This window comes from Sapajus apella, unplaced genomic scaffold, assembly GCF_009761245.1.
Source record: "Sapajus apella isolate SASKATOON/1434 unplaced genomic scaffold, GSC_monkey_1.0 scaffold7, whole genome shotgun sequence".
Classification (NCBI taxonomy): domain Eukaryota; kingdom Metazoa; phylum Chordata; class Mammalia; order Primates; family Cebidae; genus Sapajus; species Sapajus apella.
In genome coordinates this window covers 10490150-10501850 of record NW_022436947.1, presented here as the reverse complement: position 1 = coordinate 10501850, position 11701 = coordinate 10490150, and the positions used below count along the sequence as shown (strand labels likewise).

The 11701-nt window shown below is 42.7% G+C and overlaps 1 protein-coding gene and 1 long non-coding RNA gene across 5 annotated transcripts in view; one reads left to right on the top strand and one right to left on the bottom strand.

The window, feature by feature from the left end:
- Positions 1 to 9266, bottom strand: part of LOC116549942 — a 43258-nt gene extending 33992 nt beyond the window's left edge. The window contains exon 1 of the long non-coding RNA XR_004268166.1: positions 9169 to 9266. This is a non-coding gene — a long non-coding RNA (uncharacterized LOC116549942). The remainder of the gene's footprint in view (positions 1 to 9168) is intronic.
- MKLN1 (muskelin 1) overlaps positions 1 to 11701 on the top strand; it is a 414229-nt gene that overhangs the window by 75280 nt on the left and 327248 nt on the right. The window lies entirely within an intron of this gene.

The following is an 11701-nucleotide window of genomic DNA, read 5'->3' as shown; positions in this document are numbered from 1 at the left end:
AAAAAAAAAAAAAAAAAAAAAAAAAAAAAAAAAAAAAAGGTATTTCCCCCTGCTGTTAAGTAGAAAGTTTTCTTCTGAAGTGCTTGCTTATATAAATACCTTTCTTGATTGAATAAGCATATTCCTGTATCTCAGAGATTCATTGTGAAGACGTTGAAGAAGAAATACAATTAATTTCTTTACTACTGAAATAATAAATAAGGTCATGGGCACCATGTAATAATAAAGGAAGATTATTTTCCTCACTTCCTTCAGCATCACAAATAGACACAACAATACCTCACTACTCCCTTAAGCAGAGCTGGAAATGAGCCCTGTCCTGATGAAGCTTCTGTGGCCAGCACAGCCCAGATTCCTTTCAGGGTCTACCTATTGAAGGAAGAAGGCCAGCTATCCTAGAATTCTAAAGTCCACGTGGAGAAGAATTATGATCAGTATTCATCCGTACACTTCTCTAACTCTACTGAATGCAAAATAAATTATCAAGAGTGATAAGGCAAAAAATTATGACTAATACTGTAATACACTTTGTGGCTCGCTATCTCCATTGCAATTTGTTTTTTTAAAGGGGTTTTATGATTATTGTTATTATTTTGAGATGGAGTCTCGCTCTGTCACTCAGGCTGGAGTGCAGTGGCGTGATCTTGGCTCATTGCAACCTCCGCCTCCCGGGTTCAAGGGATTCTTCTGCCTCACCCTCCTGAGTAGCTGGGATGACAGGTGTGCACCATCACGCCCGGCTAACTTTTTGTATTATTCGTAGAGACGGGGTTTCACCATGTTAGCTAGGATGGTCTTGATCTCCTGACCTTGTGATTCGACTACGTTGGCCTCCCAAAGTGCTGGGATTATAGGTGTGAGCCACCGTGCTTGGTCAGTTCTATTATTTTTAACATTTTAAATTTTTTAGAGATAGGGTCTTGCTCTGTCAACCAGGGTTGAATGCAGTGGCACGATCATAGCTCACTGCAGCCTTGAACTCCTGGTCTCAAGTAATCCTCCCACCTCAGCCTCTCGAAGTGTTGGGATTACAGGCATGAGCCACCACGCCCAGCCGAAAGAGGCTTTATAACCGTTTTTTCCATGGAATGCTTGAGTTCTACAAAGCTTGTTATAGCTCTGTAAGGAACTTGCATATGAAATGTAGCTCTAGATTGCCTGGTGAAATTATTAATCCTTTTCTGATACTTTTACATTTATATAAATATATTGCTTCCGAAAGAAGCCTTTTTTCTTGTGTCTGGTTCCATATTATACCTTCCCCTTCATGCTACAGCAGGACTGTTGTTCCCAAGAGCAATCATGGATCCTAAAAGGAAGCTAATGGTGCAGATGTTACCATTTATGTGGAAATGTTGATGTTTTTATGGGGGCAGGCACGGTGGTTCACACCAGCACTTTGGGAAGCCAGGTGTGGTGGCAAGTGCCTGTAGTCCCAGCTACTCGGGAGGCTGAGGCAGGAGAATTGCTTGAACCCTGGAGGCAGAGGTTGCAGTGAGCTGAGATCACGCCACCCAGGCTGGAGTGCAGTGGCGCAATCTTTGCTCACTGCAACCTCCACCTCCCAGATTCAAGCGATTATCCTGCCTCAACCTCCCGAGTAGCTGGGACTACACACACAGGTGTGTGTAACCACGCCCGGCTAATTTTTTTGTATTTTTAATAGAGACAAGGTTTCCCTGTGTTAGCCAGGATGGTCTCCATCTCCTGACCTTGTGATCTGCCCGCCTTGGCCTCCCAAAGTGCTGGGATTACAGGCGTGAGCCACTGCACCTGGCCGAGATTGTCTTCTTTGCTAAGAACAAATAGAGAATAAAGACTACAAATAAATGAGTTGTTTTAAGAGTCTGTTTTCCAGTGTCACCTTTTTGTGAAACTCCCCATCAAACTGCCACATTTTCATTTTCTTTTTTGCTGGCCTGGGCTTAGAGCAATGATCTGCCACTCTCATGTATGAACTATGTGCTAGAGTACAGGAATATGCCTAATCTTTGCCTAGAGTATAATTTTAGTGGGCTGACACAGCAGCACAAGAAAGGCTCTGAAACTCCAGTGGGGTACACATGCATTGATCTTGACAAATCCTGTGTGATCAATTGACCATGGCATATCTTGTGATTTTTTTGGTTGGTTTGCTTAAAAGTTAATCAAATGTTAAGGTAATTATGAGATGAAATGCACTAGGGGACATATCACACGGTATCAGGCAGATATGGAGCAGCTTTGCTACTCTTAGAAAATGAAACCCTGCAAAGTAACACCCTGAAAGGAGCTGAATGTAAAGGAGAAAGGGGAAGACAGTATCTTATCATTAAAATCAATCAGATATTTACTAAGTGCCTCTTCTGATGACTTCTTACATTTCAGTAGCTAGCAGATTTTGGTTCACAAACTACTTTCACAGACATTATCTTATTTGATCCTCCCAACAACCAGTAAGGTAAGAGAGGTGATCTAAAAATGAGGAAATGGCAACTCTGAGACTTAAGTGCTTTCTGAGGACCTATACTCAGCTCGAGGGTCTGGGGAACACTGGAACTGCCTCGGTCTCCAAATACTCTGTCCTGTAATCATTCCTTCTTGATCACCCGCCATTATACTCCTTCATTCTGTGTTTGGTGCTGCGGAGGGGTCCAAAGAAGTGAAGGCATACATCTTACCCTCAGGGAGTTTCTGCTCTAGATGGGAGAATGCAAGTTTCATAATGAAAGCAGCAGATTATTATTAAGTGTTAAACTGTACGAAACAGGCTGTAACTACATTAACAGATTATTTTAATTGGAAAATAAGATGCTATACCTTTTACCCAATGCCCTGAAAACTGTATATGCAGGTGCCTGGGAATAGTGGTCAACTCAATGTTTCTGAAGTTTTCCAGCCAGGCAATCAATGTTTTCCTAGAGGAGTCCCATGGTTAATTCTTGACTGGGAGAAAAGCCAACAAGCACAATCTTGCCCAGCTCCACGGTGACACATGGTTGCTTCTAAGAGCCAATTCTTGAATCTTTGAATTCTTTCTTAGCCTCTGTTGTGCCCCAGACTGAGAACTGGAAGCTGTGGGAACCAGTCCTGGCCCTGGTACCTTGCTGGATCCTCTAAACCATCAGTGGAGGCCACCGAGGAAATTATCTGTTCCCTTCCTCCTAGTTATCTAAGTGGCAAAGGGAGTAAAGAAGAAGGGTTACATTTTGGGGGGGGGGGAGGGGGAACTGCCTTGAGGTGGGAGAATGGACACATTTGTTTCACCCTCAGAGACACCATAGACTTCAAGGGTCTACAGGCACTCTGTGATCACATTTCTTTCTTTCTTTAGTTTTTTTAAGAGACGGGGTCTCACTTTGTGACTGTTCACAGGTATGAACTCAGGGCACTACAGCTTCAAACCCCTGGGCTCAAGCAATCCCCCCAACTCTGCCTCACTAATAGCTGGGGCTATAGGTGGGAACCACTGTGCCCAGCTTTATTTTCTAATGTCTTAATGCTCAAACCTAAAATTCTCCAAATCCACATTTGTTTCAGATGCAAAATTCTATTTCAAATATCTGTACTTGTTTTTTCAGCAGAGCAAGCCTGTCCTTAGAGATAGCTGCAGGCCAGTCACTGTCTGTCCCTGTCTTTATCTTCCCTGCTGAGTGGCGTGTTGCTTGCAAGGCCCCATGGGGACTTCCAGAGCCTTCCGTAAATAACTGGCTGCAATACTTTTTTTTTTTTTTTTTCTTCAAGATAGAGTTTCGTTCTTGTTGCCCGGGCTGGAGTGCAATGGCATGGTCTCAGTTCACTGCAACCTTCAGGTTCAAGTGATTCCCCTGCCTTAGCCTCTCAAGTAGCTGGGATTACAGGTGCCTGCCACCGCGTCTGGCTAAAGTTTTTGTATTTTTAGTAGAGATGGGGTTTTACCATGTTGGTCAGGCTGGTCTTGAACTCCTGACCTCAGGTGATCCGCCTGCCTTGGCCTCCTAAAGTGCTGGGATTACAGGCATAAGCCACTGTGTCGGCCAGCAATACTTTTTTAAAGATGACCACGCCCAGCCAGGTTCACCAGTATTATGGATGTTCCTATGTAGTCTTCTCCAAAATGCTAATTTGTGTCCATGGTAATAGGCCAACATGGATGGATCTACTGTATGATCTTCCTGCTATCCGGGACATATCAACACGGCAGATCCATGCTGGCAGAAACTGTGCTGGAGTTGCCTCTGAGCATTGATGCGTACCACCCAGGGGGGTGGAGAGGGTGGTGGGAGAAATCAGATCAGAGTTCAGAATGCAACCGTGATGCTGTATAATTGTAAGACTGCATCTTGCAGGTACTGTCAATGCCACTACCAATATTGCTCACTTAAGCACTTAAGAGCAGATTTGAACACAATTCTCTGACTCCTAAGCTTAAGCACATGACCAGTACCACTGGACAACCTATGTCCTCAAAGATGCATCTTTTCAATTACTTTCTCTAGGGGCCAGGCGCGATGGCTCATGCCTGTTATCCCAGCACTTTGGGAGGCTGAGGCAAGCAGATCACCTGAAGTCAGGAGTTCAAGATCAGCATGGCCAACATGACGAAACCCCGTCTCTACTAAAAATATAAAAATTAACTGGATGTGGTGTTTGACACCAGCCTGGCCAACATGGTAAAACCCTATCTCTACTAAAAATACAACAAACTTAGCCAGACGTGGTGGCAGGTACACCTGTAGTTCCAGCTACTCGGGAGGCTGAGACTGGAGAATTGCTTGAACCTGGGAGTTGGAGGTTGCAGTGGGCTGAGATTGCGTCACTGCACTCCAGCCTGGGTGATAGAGCAAGACTATGTCTCAAAAAAAAAAAAAAAAAATTACTTTCCCAGGAGTAGAAATGGATTTATGCTGAGTCACCCAAGCTTTCATTTCATCCAGCGGTTGTGAGTCTATATTCTGGAACCAGCTCTGTCACATACTGACCATATGACCTTGGGAAATTTACCTAAAAATTCTCCATGGCTTCAATTTCCATGTGTGAAATGGCGATAATTATACCAGCTACCCCATAAAGTTGTTTTGAGGTTTAGAGATGTAAAGAGCTTAGAACATGGCCGAGCACATACTTTGTACCACGTAAGTGTTACTTTCATTTGTTTTTCTAATATTAATTTAAAACCTCTGCTCTGGCCAGGTATGGGTGGCTCACGCCAGTAAGCCTAGCACTTTGGGAGGCTGAAGTGGGAAGATTGCTTGACGCCAGGAGTTAAAGACCAGCCTGGGCAACATAGCAAGATACTGTCTCTATAAAAAATTTTAAAATGAGCTGGGCGTAGTAGCACACACCTGTAGTCCCCGCTACGCAGGAGGCTGAGGTGGGAGGATTGCTTGAGACCAGGAGATCACAGCTGCAGTGAGCCATGATCGTGCCACTGCACTCTGGGTTGGGAGACAGACAGACTGAAAAAAAAAAAAAGTAAAATGAAACAAAATCTCTGCTCTGGACACTGCTAGGTACTGAGAGGTAAAAACAAATAAGATGTAGTAGGTTCCCTCAGTGGGCTTATGGTCTATAAGGTACTGTTTTATTTATTTTTGCCTCGCACACCAGTTACAAAGTCCTCAATATGTGTTTCTGGATGTCTGATTGTCTTGGGGAAACAGGCAAGCAAACCAATAATTTCAATGAAATGACAGGCTGTAACTGTGCCTGGCACAGAGTAAGTACCTGCTACCATATAAGCATTAACTGTCTTGATTATGAGTTCAGTAAAAGAAATGCTGAGATGGAACGTGCGGGCTGAAGGTTGAGGGTGAGGAGGGAGAAGTGCATTCAGGGAAGTCTTCCAAGAGGCAGTATCATTGAGCTTAGTTTTGATCCGCGTGTAGGCGTTAGCCAGTAAGAGAAGAGGGTTATGTGTGTTCCAGGCAGAAGGAACATTGTGTGCAGAGTTAGAGAGGCGTGAAATAGCACAATACATTCAGGGAACTCCGAGTAGGCAAGAAGGACTGGAGCGCCATCCTTATTGTGACATCCAGCATGCATTTTTTAAATGAGTACTTGAGATTAGAGGCTGTGGGATGAAACAAAACAAATGAGACATTGCTTGTGTTACTCTGGTCTTCAGCATTAAATGAAATAAGCAGTCATGGCCGAAGTGGCCAGGGGATTTGTTGACTGTCACATTTGCTCTGGTACAAATGCTGCAGAGTTTCCTACTGCACAGTCGGCCCCTTTCCTCTGCTAGAGGAAGTAAATTCACTTAATTTGTCTGTTTCTTTCAAAACGACTGAAATAAATTACAATAAAGTTGATGAGACCGTAGTGTAGGTGAAGATGTTTTTGCATAGGAACATATTGCTCTAGACCAGAGGTCAGCAAACTATGGCCTGAGGGCCAAATCTGATCTACGGCCTGCTTTTGTAATTAAGTTTTATTGGAATATAGCCATGCTCATTTGTATACCGGATGCCTATGGCTGCTTTAGTGCTACAACAGCAGAGTTAGGTAATTGTGACAGAGACTATACGGCCTGCAAAGCCTAAAATATTTACTGACTGGCCCTTTACAGAAAGTGTTTGCCAATCCTAGGCCAGGTGCAGTGGCTCACGCCTGTAACCTCAGCACTTTGGGAGGCTGAGGCAGGAGGATCACTTGGGTCCAGGAATTTGAGACCAGAGTCCAGGAGTTTGAGGCCAGCCTAGCGTACATGGCAAAACCCCATCTCCACTAAAAATACACACAAAAAAAGTAGCCAGGCATGGTGGCAAACACCTGTAGTCCCAGCTGCTTGGGAAGCTGAGGCAGGAGAATTGTTTGAACCCAAGAGGTGGAGGTTGCAGTGAGCCGAGATTGAAGAAAAGAAAGTGTTTGCCAATCCTTACTCTAGACTCATCTCTTCTAATCTGATAAGTAACAACCACCTGAATATTTAAAACAAGATATTGAGCTGGTTTAGAGCCAATGTGGTAAACAATAGATTATCGAATTTTAAAAATTCACTGTTAAGGAGAAAGAAGATTGCACATACATTAGCCATAAAGTGTGCAATAATCACGAATGAATAAATAAACATAGTTTTTGTGATTGGTTTTCAAATTTACCTCTGAGCTTTCTAGCCATGGGGGCGGGGAAGAAGATAATTGGTCATCTGTATTAGTTACCTGTTACTTCATAACAAACCATCTTAAAATTGCATGGGATAAAGCAGCTACCATTTACTATTTCTAGAGTCTGTGAATTGGCTGAGAGGTTCTGCTGATCTGGGCTGGGCCCAGCTGTTGGTAGAGGGCTTGCTCACACATTTGCGATCAGCTCGTGTGTTCGCTTGGAGCTGACTGGTCTACAATGGCTTCAGCTGGAGCAGCTCATCTCGACTCCACAGGATGTCTCATCCTCCAGCAGGCTAGCCTGGACTTGCTTGCATGGCAGTGGCAGGTTTCAGGAGAAAGCGGTAGCACACACTTGAGGCTTAGGCTTGGAACTATTATTACTTCAATTACATTCTAGTAGCCAAAGCCAGTCAAAAGGCAGGCCCAGACTCAAGGAATGTAAATAGACTCCAGCTCTTGATAGAAGGAGCTGCAAAGTCACATTGCAAGGGGCAGGGAAACAGGAGGGACAGAATTGAGGCCATGTTTGAAATCACAAACAATCAATCATCATCTCAAACAGCATGTATTCCAACCACAAAATTTTAAAAGTCATCTCTGTGGTCTAAAGTGGAAACAACGAGTCATTGTACATCAGTCTATTCAGCCCCACCCACAGATATGAATCACCAGTGTCTTCAACTAAGAGGACCACTATCTTCTAGCTAATGACAAATACAGAGGAGGGGTGGAAAGAAGCCTCGTGGAAATGTGTACATATCACGTGAGACCCAGACCCATATTCAAATACCACTTGATGAATTTCACCAGGGAATCAGACCCAGTTTTAATGAGTTAGAAGGAAACAGAAAATCATTGTCACAGATGTAAGCAATAACTAAACGTTAGCTTTCGAGACTAAAGCCTAAGCAGACCTACAATATTCTGGCTGATTCCCATTTGCCTCCACTTTCATCATGGGGTGGTGTTAAAATTGATCACTGTATTCAAAGATCGCATCGCTATCTATGGATATGGATGTGATTGAAATGACAGATATGGGAGAATTTTTTTAACTTACTAGCCATGTGATGACTTTTTAAAATTTATTGCTAGAAAATCTTCGCTATTACCAAACTTGCCTCAATAAATGATGTTATGTATAAATAGCCACAGTGATGTCAGAAGACCTCCTTAGCAATTCTTTTTCTAGTATGATAGGGCTGTCTGTAAGAAGAGAGTAAACGTAGATAGCTCTTGCTTCTTAGAGTATTTCAGAATCTCCCTAAAAGTCTTTTATATTAAAAAAAAAAAAAAAAAAGCGCAAAACTCGCAAACCACCCAGACAAAAACCACACAGCCTAAGTATGAGAATGTTCTCTCTGGCCTAGAGCCAGCCAGGGTCCTTAGCTTTGTTTGTAAGACGCCAGTGCCTTTAAACTCAGACTTTGTGGAGTTGCCACCATCAGACTTCTGTAGTAACAGCAGTAGTGAGTAGGGAGGAACATGACAGAATTTAGAGAACTATTAGATGCCTGTCGACTCAGACATCAGGACCAGCTGTGAATGGAAATATCTTTCAACTTAGATATAATGAAAAGGACCGGAGCTGTTGATGTTACTGAAGAGGTGGAAACAAAACCTTCAGGATGTTTGAAGATAGGTTTATAGGAGGGCTGGGGGTGATAGGGTTGTCTTAGGAAGAACAAATGATGCTTCCAAAATTTGGGTGCAGAAAATCAGAAGTTAACCTTGTGTGGGTCACAAGGTTAAACGTAATGAAGGTTAAGAGTGACAAGGTTAAATGACATAATGTATAAAATACCTGGTGGGTTACTTAGAAGAGTAGACCTCAAAAATGTTGGTTCCCTCCCTCTCTCGGGATCTCCCCCACCACATTAAGAATTTCTTATAAAATGAAAAACCTGCCAGCTAGGTTCCACTGGAGGCATGTCAAGTAGGATGAGCTACTGAGAGGTGGTAACAACAAAATCCACATCCAGGTGGATGGAGCAGGGGATGTCACCTCTCCTGCCCCTCCCCTAATTACAGGTTGGAGGCAGCATAAAGAAATCCCTTCCTTCCTGCAGAGGAAGTATGTGTGTTCTCTCAGACCTACCTTGGCATTCCTTGATGTCTTAGAGAAGCAGATGACCCCGGCTGAGCAAGACAGTCAGCAGAACAGCAGCCCTTGATGCTGCAATTGGAAATTTCCATTCTTTGCTTGCAGCTCTGAAAAAAAAAAAAAAAAAAAAATCTAAAGAGCCCAGTAGCTGGGAAATTTCCACGATGGAAAATTTTAGCATATTCTTTAGCTCTAAACTATGCAGGTTTATAGAGACTATTTTTTTTTCTTTTGGTAATTTTCTTCTTTAACAATAATTTATGATCATTGTAATACTACAGCTGTGGGAATAAGGAGAACAAAATGACTTGGAGGGGAATGGGTATGGTTTAGGCTAGTGGGAGGCTGTGCTATCTACTTGTGTGACCACCCAAATCATAGAAATGCAGATTGCTACAAGACCCACTGGTTGGAAACTCACCCAAAATAGAGATAGCTTGCCCTGGAGCACTGCAGAGAAATCTGTGTAGAGACTAGTAGTGGAAAATAGATGGATACAGCTTTAGACCAGGACATGGTGAGTTCTATTGCTGGAAAAAGCAACTCAGGTCCCTAAGACCACTGCTACTTAAAACTAAAAATGCATACGAATCACCTGGGAACCTTGTTAAGGTAAAGATTCTGATTCAGTAGGCCTGGAGTGGAGACAGAGACTGTGTGCTCCCAGGTGACATTGATGCTGCCCTTCTGAGGACCACGTTGTGATTAGCTAGGCCATAGACAGCAAGTCTACATCGGTATAAGGTCAGTTCCCCTTGGGTAGCAAAACACTGCCTAAGGGTGGTTGGAGGTGAGCCCCCATGGGGTTGTTTTCTCAGGTTACAAAGCTAAGGTCTAAAAGTGGAACGGGATATCTTCTGGAGAGATGCTCCATGCAAGTCTGGATAAAGTGGATCTCTTGAGATGCGGAAAGGCAGGCAGTTGCGAGAATGCTGCTTACTCCAGCAGATTCAAGTTGGGGGCTTCTAGAAATCAATGCCTTTCCAGAGAACTCTTGCATCAAGTTGGCGAAGATTCCTAAGCTGGTCCTGATTTCTGAGTGATTCTCCAGTGTTGTGGCATGTGAGTGAAACACCAATGAACCAGCTCCAAATAATGAGGGAAGACTGTTGACTAGGATGATGTGAAGGAAAGGAGTCCAGAGAATAAATTACTTCCACCCTAGCTAGAATAGTTGCCTCACTTTTATTGAGATGAAATAAAAATGAAATTGAAGAATTTTCCATTTATTTAACAGTTATCTTGCCTTTGTGCTACCAATTTTACAGAGAGAGAAAGAGATCAAAATTTGTGGCATCTTCATTACAGGGTGTTACCTCCAATTGGTCTGTAATATATCTGCTGTGCATATTTTCTTTTCTTTTCTTTCTTTTTTTTATTTTTTGAGACAGTCTCGTTCTGTTGCCCAGGGTGGAGTGCAGTGGTACAATCTCAGCTCACTGCAACCTCCACTTCCCAGGTTCAAGCAATTCTCGTGCCTCAGCCTCCCAAGTAGCTGGGACTTCAGGCAACTGCCACAATGCCTGGCTAATTTTTTTTTTTTTTTTGTATTGTAGTAGAGACAGGTTTTCACCATGTTGCCCAGGGTGGTCTCAAACTCCTGAGCTCAGGCAATCTGCTTGCCTTGGCCTCCCAAAGTGCAAGGATTGCAGGCGTGAGCCGCTGCACTCAGCCTGCTGTGTGTATTTTTAAAGCAACATTTGTCCTATGTTTTTTATCTCCATTCACTCGAGTTTTGGTTGGGTTGTTACCATTACTCAAAGTACACACAGGAACATGAAGAAAAGGAGGAGGGATATTATGAAAATGTGATGTTGAAATCAGAGTAAGTATTTGATTTAAATCAAATTAAATCCAATAAGCTTGGAATTAATTTGACTATATAATAACAAGTATTAAAATATATATTGGAAGTAAATAAGTATTCTAATATGTTAACTTCTATATGATATTCAATATTTTTAAATGGCTTACAGAATTGTTTAGGGATTTGGACTTCCAGAGATTGGTAAATGTCTTCCCTGTGGAGTCAAGGTATGATTCAGCAATGAAACAGTCTTCCTGATAGTAATCAGGAGATCAGTTTTTTTTTTTCCTTACTATATGTCTTGATGAGCAATTATTTATCTAAGAACCATCTTACAACCTACAGCCCATCAAATGGAATTTACTAAATCCATCTAAAGCCACATTTTTTTTAATTACTATTTTTGAGACAGGCTGGAATTCAGTGGTACCATCATGGCTCACAGCAGTCTCAACCCCCCCAACCCTTATCACCCACCCATAATGCCCAGCTAATTTTTTTAATTTTTAAAATTTTTTTGTAGAGATGTGGTTTCCTTATGTTGTTCAGCTGGTAACAAACTCCTGGGCTCAAGCAACCCTCCCCCCTCAGCCTGCCATAGTGCTGGGATTACAGGCATGAGCCACAGCAACTGGCCCTTTTTAAAAATTATCGAGGTGGAATTCACATAATATAAAATTACATATGTTATTTATTTTTCTTGCCTTTTCTTTTTTTCTG